The sequence below is a fragment of the Rhinolophus sinicus genome, linkage group LG04, assembly GCF_036562045.2.
Source record: "Rhinolophus sinicus isolate RSC01 linkage group LG04, ASM3656204v1, whole genome shotgun sequence".
Taxonomy (NCBI): Eukaryota; Metazoa; Chordata; class Mammalia; order Chiroptera; family Rhinolophidae; genus Rhinolophus; species Rhinolophus sinicus.
This window is the reverse complement of record NC_133754.1, coordinates 165,744,954-165,756,088: the sequence shown is the minus strand read 5'-3', so window position 1 is coordinate 165,756,088 and position 11,135 is coordinate 165,744,954. Positions and strand designations below refer to the sequence as shown.

The following is an 11,135-nucleotide window of genomic DNA, read 5'->3' as shown; positions in this document are numbered from 1 at the left end:
GTGATCACGTCTTTAGATATATAAATGTTAAATAACTATGGTGTAGCCCTGAAACTAATATAATATTGTAAGTTAGCTATAATTTTAATAAAAATCTTTTTAAAAAATCGTGTCCTGGAAACGTCCATCATAATTTTTATGTGCTAGTTATTTTTTTCAAATGCACATTAAATAAGTGACTTGTCTCCATTTTTAATTAGGACAGTTTTTAAGGATGAATTCACCTTTTGAGAATAACTAGTAGCCTGGATAAAAATATTGAAAAATCAGGACTTGAGGGTCCAGGATCGTAAAGAAAAGAAGCGTACACAGACATTATGTGACATTTCCCCTTTGAGGGGACTTACCAATTCACCAGTTGCAGGTGTGAGAGTGAGAAGCTGATATGAACTTTCAGTAGTCTCACAGATTTGATGAGGTACAAAGTCAGAGTTGGGAGCCTTGCAAACATCATGAATCTTCAGATGGGACCACTGATGGGCTGGAGGTATAAGAGTAAACCAGAAATAAATCATCTTCAAATCAGCTTAATGTCTGATTGCAATAAAGTATATTCCTGGTAGCCTACTCGTATTCCTCAAGACTCTTATCATTGTTTTCCCTGGATCCTGCAGCCCTGACTTCTGCAGAGGCAGAGGGTACGGTGAAAAAACAAAAAAACAAAAGTGATACCTTCTACTTATTAAGCATTTACTATGTATCAGATTCTTACTATTACACTGTGAAAAAGATAACATTATGACTGAATTATCTTGAAAAACCGAGTCTCAGAGAGTTAAATAAATTGCCCAAGGTCACAAAACCAGTACATGATAGACATTTGACTCATTTGTGGCTTCAGAGCTGCAATGCATTCATCACACCAGCAATCTACTGTTTTGCCAGTTTCTGGCTGACCTTATAGATACCACAGGTAGTAAGTACAGCAGTGCTGCTTTATCAATAGTACCAGTTGTTTCTGTCTCGTGGACAATGCATGTGTGTGCCTAACAGGTCCTCTTTTAGGCAGCAATGGCCAAACCTAAGTCCCTGGGACTGGGTCTTAATTCTACGCAGTCCCTTGAAACTCTCTCTTTCTGAGGCTTCTTGGTACTTGCAGCTTTCCTCACCCCCGTTCATCCGTTGTTTTCTCCTACCATGGAGCTGTGGTGCCTCCATCCTTTACATCCAACCTGATCTTTTCCTTGCTTTTCAGCAGACAGCTATCTTTCCTGAGTCCATCCTGTTAGTTTTTCTGACATTTATTTCAATAAAATTCAGTGCATGTGGTTCCATCATTCAGACTAAGCTTGAGGCCAGGGATAGCAAACTGTTTCCTCCTCAAATGTTCTCTCCATCCAATTGATAATGGCTGCCTGGAGCACAACAGCTAGAAAGATCGTGAGGCACATTCACACTCAGATGTAGGGCCTACCACGCTTGATGAATGATGTCTGATGTGAGCATAGGCTGTCAGGGAGAGGGAGTGTTAACTTACACACCACATACTGGTCTCCATTGCTCTATGCTCTGGACACTGTTCTCCTTCATCCACTACCCTGGTTCCGTCTCTAGAAGAATGAGCTGTATTTGCATTTTGAAATTCCCTTCTAGTAGCAGTTCCATAAGAGGGCATGCCCACTGGTCATGTTGGGCCCCTTTTAAACTCATTTCAGATGAAGCTTATAGAGATTCAGCTGCTTGCTAGGAAATATCAGAACACAGACATAAACCTACGCTCCCAAGAGCAAATTCTCTACTCTTTCTACTGCCTTCAGGTATCTCTCCATAAGTCTTTCTGCAGCTGATTATGGTTTATGAACCAAGAATTTATATACTCCATCTGACAAAAGATTTTTTTTTCTGAACTATGACTATTTTTATATGAGAAGCCTAGCAAAGTTATAAAAATGGAATCACATTTAGCTACACATTTAATGAATCACCTTCTTTATGGAAAAGAATCAGGTTACATGAAATAAGGATGGTCCCCGAACACCAAAACATATCTTTTGCATTAAAAAAATAAGTGTGAAAGAAGAGAACTAACTTACATCACTCACTTGACAGTGGTTGTGGGCACACAGGAGTAGGTTTTCCTTCCCTTTTTTTTTTTTTTTTTTTTTTTTTGCCTTCGAGGAGTTTCTATACATGTCTCCCTCCCTGATTTTGAGCCTCTCTCTAATGAATTCCTCCTATGTGTTCAGTTTTCTTTTCTCTGCAACTTCAATTATTTCCTTCTCTCTCCATGAGGAGTTTCAGACAAATTAACAACTTCTAATCCCAGAAGTTTCAGAAAAGTAGGTTCATGTCTAAGGAACTGACTTCTACCTTTGAACCAGGAAAATGTAGCTATTCACTTACCTATACTACATGGCATTATACATGTTAATCCATGGAAAAATGAAGAGATCTGTGACTAGAGGGTACTTACAAGCAAGCTGAAAATGATGACACTTGGTAAATCTGGAGCTGGGAGGAAGCACAGGGGTCATATAATCTAACCACTCACTTCAAAGGAGAGTGCAGCGAGACCCAGAGTGTTAGGCACCCAGTGTTATGTGCTGAATTACGTCCACTCACAATTTACGTGTTGATGTCCTAACCCCCAGGTTTTGGACACGCTTTTAAAAGCTCTTCTTCTCCTTAATCCCTTGTTCCTATCTCTATTTTTTTCAACTTCTTAAATGTCATTTCTGCTAGTGCAAAACCAAAGTAAGCCCAAATGGTTTATGCCAGTTCTCTCCTGTTCCTTCCAATTCCCTTTGGTTAGTTCTTGAGATTGATGGGCTACTGTTTTAGAAACCAAAACCAGCTATTTTTGCAGTTTTGAAATTCTGTTCACATTTGCCAACCATCTAGAGACACAGAGACAAGCATGAATCTGTTCTGGTGACATAGAGACTCTAGAACGCTCATAGCCTAGCCAGAAAGTCTTTGTGAGCCAACATGCATGGTGTGTAGACTCCATTGCAGCCTATGCTTTCAATGCTCCTTCAGAGCCTTCACAGCCCTCTACAGAAATCTGGTATTTCTGGCTGCTACAGTCCAGTGCAGTTGAACTGTTGAATGCCAAGCTCCAAGGCTGCATCAAGGGCTGAGAATCAAAGAAAGGATCTTCTACTAGGATTGCCATACATTCACTCTACTTGACCTGCCAATCAGCTCAGTAGTCATCTCCACATTCTACACTTTTGAATGTTAGAGGGCCCTTTATATTTAACCCAAACATCTCATTTCATATTGGAGGATAATTAGTCTCAAATGAAGAGAAATGACATATTCCAAGTCACCCGGTATGAGCTTGGACTCCAAATTCCAACTCTGGAACTCACTCTCACACCCTCTCGCCATGCCATGTGCCTGGATGAGTTCTGATTACTGAAATGTGATACCTATATGACAAAGCTAAACTGCCGCAGGATGGAGGTTGGCAGATCTGGTCAGTGCTATGTAGCTGAGGCCAGCCAACACAAAACTGGTGCCTACTTCCCTTCTATGGGCCATATCACAGCCACCCTGGCCAAAAAAATGGGAATTAGCACACCCCTTATGCATCACACAGTGGAGAGGAACTAGGCAAGTGCCATCCACTCAGCCACACTCTCAACAGTGTATGGTGATGACTAACCTAAGTGCACCAAGAGTTGGAATCTGCCCAGGCCGGAAGTGCAAGACGCCTGGATCCTCCTCCCAACTCAACTCTTACAAGCTTGAGGCCTCAGGCAATACACCTCTTCCACTTCCTGGGTCTCAGAGTTTCCATCCGGGGCAGGCAAAACAATGCATCCCCACTTCCACCCCCCCTCCATTCTAATCACTGGCATGTGTGAATAGTTATCTTACACTACAGAAGGGATTTTTCAGATACGATATAAGAGATGGGAACACTATAGATTTCTCCCCTAAGAGCCTCCAGAAAGGAATGCAGCCTGGCCAACATTTTTATCTTAGCCTATGGACACTTGTGTTAGACTTCTGAATAAATGTGTACTGTTTTAAGCCATGATGTTGGAGGTAATTTATTACAGCAGCAATGGAAAACTATTAATAAATAATACTAAATATTACTGATAACATTAATGAATAAGCGATTTTAAGTCAATTATTTAAGGGACCGGTTGTCCAACCCACTGACACTGTCACAGGTCAGGCTCAGTTTCTCTCACCTGCACTATTATAGCACTCTCCCATGGTCTCCCTGCCTCCAGCCTCTCCCCCCTGTGCTCTGTCCTAACTGGTGCCAGAAAGATCAGTCTTAAACATGTTTCTGATTTCACAACAAAATTCTTGAAGTCCTTCACTAATTTATCATCTCCTAGATTGCTGGCTTTTAATGTTATCTGTGTTTAATTTACCCAATCTCTTCTCTTTACAAGCCACCCAGCTTTGCTGAGTTTCCTCAGTATTTGTCTTGTGGAACAAAGCCGTTTAATTTCAGCGTGGGGCTGTGGAGGATGGGACTCCCTTGCCGTTCTTCCAGTAAGCTTCACTCAGAGTGAGTCATCCCCACTCTGACCAGTCCTGTGCAGTTTTGTTCTCAATTCATGCCTCCTGCTCACCAAGGATTATCTCCCCATTGGCCAGAGAGTCTATTTTCTGCCAGGAACAGATTTATTATCTGGATCAGAACACGGTGCTCTACATTATAAAATCACTCTGTGTTAACTGTGTCGATTTCATAGGTAGATCTCAAAATGTAGCACAAAGAGCACTGAATTGGTGGGCAAGAGGTCTGTACTCTAGTCCAGATGGCCACTCTATGCCCTCAGATACATCACACACATTTCCTAGCCTTAATCTCATCTGTATGACAGAAGAATTTGGACTCTAACACGGTAGGGACTCTGTGGATTGAAATTATATGATGTGTAATCTCATCTATCTTCCCAAACCTCACTGTATGTTTACTAGTCTCGTGTATTTTTCCCGCTTGCAATTAGGAAAACTAGAATTCTGAGGGTGATGCAATTGGTCCAAAACTATTCAGAACAGCAGAGGATAATTGAAACTTTTACACCCTATCCTTTCATTCATGAAGTCAGTTAACATAGTTTTATTTACTTATTTATTTACTTATGTATTTATTTATGTATTTAGTGTGTGTTATATGATTGACATCACACCAAGGGCATCATCATCATCATCATCATCATCATCATCATAATAATAATGGAATAGGAGGAGGCTCTTGCCTTCTGGTGGCTGACAGCCTACTGTGGGAATCAGTCATATAAGCAAACACTTTGCAGAGTGATAAGCATTGTGTTAGACAGAAGCTCCAAGTGCTTTGGGAGAGGAGGAGAAGCTCACGACCGGCCCGGGTGAGGACAGATGGAGTCTGCTGCTTACAAAAAGCCCTTTCACATGCACCATCTCTCTGGAGCATCGCAACGCCTCCCAAGAGGTAGAGAAGAGTTTTTGTTTGTTTCCCCTCTTAAATCAGGAAACCAAACATGAAAAGTAAAATGACTTCCTTAGTGCACATGGCTGGTAAAGAACAGATCCAAGGAGTGTGACAGAACTCTCTGGGAGTCTGGGGAGATGGTATCTCCATCGCACTGAATTGCTGCCTCTTTTTGGTCAGCAACCCCAACTCTCAGGTAAGTTGTGACACAACTGAAGTACCTGTAGGGTCCACTAGATGCCTCAAGAGGTGGGGCCAGGTCTTATTTATCTTTCTATTTAAGAATTCTTGTGGGACCCAAGTGGTCTCCTCCAGAAGAATTTGGGTGGGTCAAGGCATTGGTGGTGGGCTGGTGACAATGTGCCCAAACACTTTGAAGGAAGGACAGAGAAGAACACGTGTGAGTGAGGAGGGCAAGTAGGAGAGCATGAAGTTTGTCCCAGGGGTTAGTCCTCCGACACCGCCAGGTTGCAAGGTGTGGCAAAAGATGACTGCTGAGTGAAACCTGGAACAAAAGGTTCTTCTCACAAGGAAGCCGGTGGAGGAAGCCTTGTCAAGACATTTCACTGAGCTGGGCCAGAATAAGACATATTCATGGGCCCCTGTGCGACCCTATCTAGGTTTTCCAGAGGAAATCACGGCAGAATACTCGGCAACTAGAAGTCGGTGCAGCATGAGTTACATTTGTATTTTCAGTACCCCCTATTGACCCGCCACATAACAGGAACTCAATGAATGTCTGTTCATCTGAACAGAGCTACCTTTTCACTATTGCTTCACCTCCAACCGCATCACAAGGCACCCCACACAAGCCTCCCAGGGGCCTTTCCCTTCCATAGGTGGGCTCTGCATTTCATTCTCATCTCCTCTATCACTGTTATCTACTCTCCTCCTCTATCAGGTGTTAGGACTCGCACCTCTCTTTATATTTCAGTTTAGAACTTTGAATTCAAAAGGCATATGAGGCTCAGTAGTTAATTTTGAATACAGTAAATGCATGATGATAAATCATAGTCTGATTTGTTACAGAGCTGAAATAGCCTGAGCACCACTGGCACTAATTTACTTGATCTTCTCCAAGTCTTCAATACCTCTCCTTGCTTCCTAAATCAGCAGACATAGAAAATATGTACAGTTGTCTGAAGCAGACACGTTTTGATTATTTGAATAATCACCTAGAGATTGTCACTGAAAGTAAGAGTACCCAAGGGACTAGATGAGTTTGTGTCATTCTTTCTTTCAACAAGCATTTATTGTGCCTCAGTCGTGTACCAGGAACTCAGCTGTAATATTTTACCGCATTGGTTGGTTTACCTGTTGTTCTCCCACCTCCCCTACCCCATTCCCTGCTGCCATGAGTTCTTCAGGGGCTTTGTATGTGCAATGCCTTCCTATGCCACCAATAGGTGCTTAGGTTCCTGACTTCTCTAAGTAACAAGTGGCCAAGCTTCCGGAAAGTTCTTCAGATGTTTTAAAAGCCTTAAATTCTCTCTTTGGAATAAGACCTGTGAACACCATGAATCACTGTTTGTAGTACACATTCACCTGCAGGAAGTATTTCAGTTCCCATTTTGCATTTGGTTCAAGACTTTTTTTTTTTTTTTTACTTTCCTCCTCTTCCATTTGAGGTTCTAGGAATTCAAGAGGAAAGGACGACTGCTTAAAGAAAGCTGGGCTCTTTTCATCTTACTGTTCTTAGTTGTCTCTGATCTAATAAGTCTAACAACTCATATAAAAAATTATAGATTGAACTTTTCCTTACAGATGAGTGTGAGAGAGACCATGACCCAAAAGAGGGGCATCAAAATCTGGAGCCGGGCCACCTGGATTCGAATTCTGATTCTGCCACTGAACAGCTGGTTGACTCTGAGCAATTGACATAAACTTTTCCTGCCTCATTTTCCTCAACTGAAAACTGAGGTTTTGAGTACGAAGTGAGTTCATACCTGTATAAAAGGTTAGCATAGTGTCTGAACAGTAGTAACTCTTGTATCTGCTAGCTATAGTAAGTATAGGAGTACTAGTAATAGTAGATGTAGAAGTAGTAGCAACAATAAGACATATTTGTACACTGATGATACAGGAAAAAATGAAATGGCTCACGTCAGATACAAACTAAATTTTATTCTGCCTAAGAGCCTTCATTGTTGGGTGGCAACTTCTCCACAGATGAAAATGTCAAAATTAGCCATCTCCCGTCACTATGTTTCTCTGCTCTCCAGGCAATCTTCTGAGGCCTAATTCAACTTTCCAGGTACCTTAGTACCGGGAAAGTAGTGTGGTCGATTGAGAACAGGCTGACTCTGGCCACAGGAACGTGGTAAATTGGCATTTTAAAATCAATCTTGTGTGAAATGAGTATCAGCGTGTCACTGAGAGTCTCTCCTCTCCAGGTGTACTGATAAGATCATTCTCTGGGCTTCCAAAACTGTGGCTCTAAACCCCTAGACCATGGTGAATTTGTGAGAATGACGCTCGTCTGGGATTTGCTGTCCATCTTGCCTCACGACCATGGCTTCAGCTTCCCTGTGTACTAGGCCGTTTCACTGCATTCACCTCAGCAGGCCACACTTTAGTCCTAGTGGGATCCACAGTGACATAATGCTTTTCCATGGTAGGTGTGCTCCAGGCAGCAGGACTGGAAGCTCCAGGTTAGAGGCCGTATACGCTTTATATGCCTAGCACAATGCCAGGCACGTAGAGAGCACTCAATTAATATTGCTCACACAATTTCATGCACTCCCACTAATTATAACAAGGCCTTCCAGGAAAAACTGGCTTACCCTCCTAATAATAAATAATACGGGCAAAATGTAATTAAACAATCTATAGATTCTAATTTGCTGCATATGACTCTATTCTGAAAACCTATTTAAACTCTCAGTCTGCTTCAAAAAGGCGGGGGGGGGGCACTCTTTTTCACATATTCCATTTCTAACACTTTCCAATCATTTTAATCTACCAGTAGTGGTGGAGAAGGTCATGAAAAATCTCATTCCACAAAGGTAATTTAAAAGAAAGAAAAGCCAGATAGTACATTTAGAATGAGAGATATTCTGATGTCTATTTTAAGGAGAAGGTCAACTCAAGGTCAGAAGACAATCTATGGAATTGCCAAAAATGAGAGACTATACTTCCTGTACTTTAGGGATTATGGCAAAAGTCTGATCTGCTTGAGGTTTCCTTAGAAGTCGGAGGCCTCCGGTTCAGCTGATCAAGGGCAGTGTTTCACTTAAAAGATGCCATTTTTCTAACACCAAACCACAAAGCAGCTACCCAGATGCATTTGAGTCCCAGGCTTCACCTGGGGAAAACTAGCCAGAGTAACCACCAGAGGTATTGGACAGGTTTTCAACTTCATTCATTTCTGCGTTTACATTTTTATTTCTTTCATTATACATTAAAAATATATATTTTCTTTGAATGTGTTTCATTGTTCTTTTTGCATTTCTTTAATTGAAGTTTCCACTTTGCTTTCTCATTAATCAAAAAATGATACAGAAATATGTGTTTATATTTGGATACCTGGCTTGCTTTTGTTTGTTTCTTTCTAACATCTGTCTCTTGGTTAACTTCTAATTTTATTGCATAACAGTTAGTGAACTTTGCTTATAAAGTTAATTTTTTGAAAGTTGTTGATATTTGTGGCCTTGTTTATGGACAATTTTATGACCATTATACATGTTACAAAATGATGCAGAGTCTGTTTATTGGGTACATAGTTCTCTAAATATTGTATCAAGCCAATTGACTTGTTACTACTAAAATTCTTCATATCCTTATTTGTTTTTTCTCTGTTTGATTTTGTTTTCTGGAGCAGTTTGTTCAAGGTTTCAACAGCGATTTTTCTATCTTTCAGTCTCCTCTTGTAATTCTGTCAGTTTTTGCTTCAACTATATTTTAGCTATATTTTAGGTGCGTAACAGTTATTTTTTTCTTGGCTGTATTTATTTCTTTCAATGGTTTTCACCTTGAATTGTATTTGATTTAACCCAATTATATCTGCTTTATGTTTGTTAGCCATTTCTAAACAAATATTTTCCACTGCTTTGTGTTTGAGAAAATTTTGTTTTGTCTGTTTCTTGAAAATCGCAAGAGGCTAGATGTTCAAATACAATATAAGAATTGGTCTCTTACAGGTGAGTGTAACTCATTAGTATTAATAGTAAGTACTTACTAAGTTTGGAATTGTTCCTGTTTCATGGTTTGTGTTTTTAGTTCACTGTGATTTCTAATTGCTTTTCCCTCTCTCCAATGCTTGCCTTCTTTTGTCTTTATCAAGTTTTCCTTACTCCTGTCTTTAAAAAATATGTTCTATTTGTTTGAAGTTGTTCATCTGTTTATCCCCTAGTAATTATCTTCCTGCTCTCTCTCTCTTAACCCATGCACCAATATGCAATCTACATTAAAACAATCAACACATTAGGTTTCAGAGTCAGTTTTACTAATTTATTTCTTTTACTTGTCATTGCTTCATGCATCTCACTGCTCCCTCCTGGATTAATTTTTCTCCTTCCTATAAAACATCCTCTAGCGATTATGTTTTTTTTAGAGAATGTGGGTTATAATTTTTTCCAAGCCCATGTATCTCTGAAAATATAGAATTCTACACTTGAAATAATTTTCAGCTAGAACTTCTAGTTTTTCTGGTAGCTAACGGAATGTCTGATGGCATTCAGGCTCTTTTTCCTTTGTAGGTCAATCTCCTTTTCTTTTTTGGGGTGCTTTTCTGATTTTCTTTCCCCCTTGAAGTTCTGTAATTTGTACGTGTGCTGTTAATAGATTCTCGCTGAGCCCTTTAAATCTACGAAGACTTGTCTTTATTTCTGGGATCTTCTATTATTGCTTTAAATATTCATTTTTTTTCCTGAATGCCTTTTAAATGGATGTTCGAAATTTTTTTTATCTCTGACCTACGATTCTAAACCTTTCTCTAACTATCCTAATTTCTTTATTCCTTTCTTTTTGCATTTTTTTTTTTGCAGTTTTATTGGGATATAATTGACATGGAACATTCTATTAGTTTAAGATATGCAACATACTGATTTGATATATGTATAGATTGTGAAATGATCACCACAATAAGTCTAGTCACCACCTATCACCTTATATTACACATTTTTTTCTTGTGATGAGAACTTTTAAGATCTACTCGCAGTAACTTTCAAACATGCAATATAGTATTGTTAACTATAGTCACCATGCTGTGTATTACATCCCCAGCACTTAATCTATCTTATAACTGGAAGTATCTTTTGTCTGCCTTCACCCATTTCTTCCTCCTCCCATCCTTGCCCCTGGCAACCACCAATGTATTCTCTGTTTCTGTAAATTCAGTTTTTTAGATTCCACATATGATTCCACTTACACATCATATAAGTGAGATCATACAGTATTTGTCTTTCTCTGTCTGACTTATTTCACCTCTTTATTCCTTTTTGCTGCTTTCTCAGAGAATTCCTGGACTCAATCTTCCAGCTCACTAATTCCCTTTTCATTTGTGTCCATTCTACCTTTCAACTAACCTGTTGTTTTTTGATTTTTGTTCACTGACTAAACTCCCAATTGTCATGATCTAGTTGATGTTTTACCAACAATAAGTCCTTTTGCCTCAAACTGTGCAACTTTGATTTTTCCTTATTCTAAAGTCGTATTCTCCTTACTTGTGTCCCTCTGAGTCGCTAGGTATAGGCTCTGGATTTAAGTTTGCTGTTTCTCTTTCATGGTGTCGACTTTCCTCAGTTATTGG

At 39.9% G+C, this 11,135-nt stretch overlaps 1 long non-coding RNA gene across 1 annotated transcript in view; it reads right to left on the bottom strand.

The window, feature by feature from the left end:
- Positions 1 to 352: 352 nt before the first annotated feature.
- Positions 353 to 11,135, bottom strand: part of LOC141571356 (uncharacterized) — a 225,792-nt gene continuing 215,009 nt past the window's right edge. The window contains exon 3 of the long non-coding RNA XR_012496115.1: positions 353 to 481. This is a non-coding gene — a long non-coding RNA (uncharacterized LOC141571356). The remainder of the gene's footprint in view (positions 482 to 11,135) is intronic.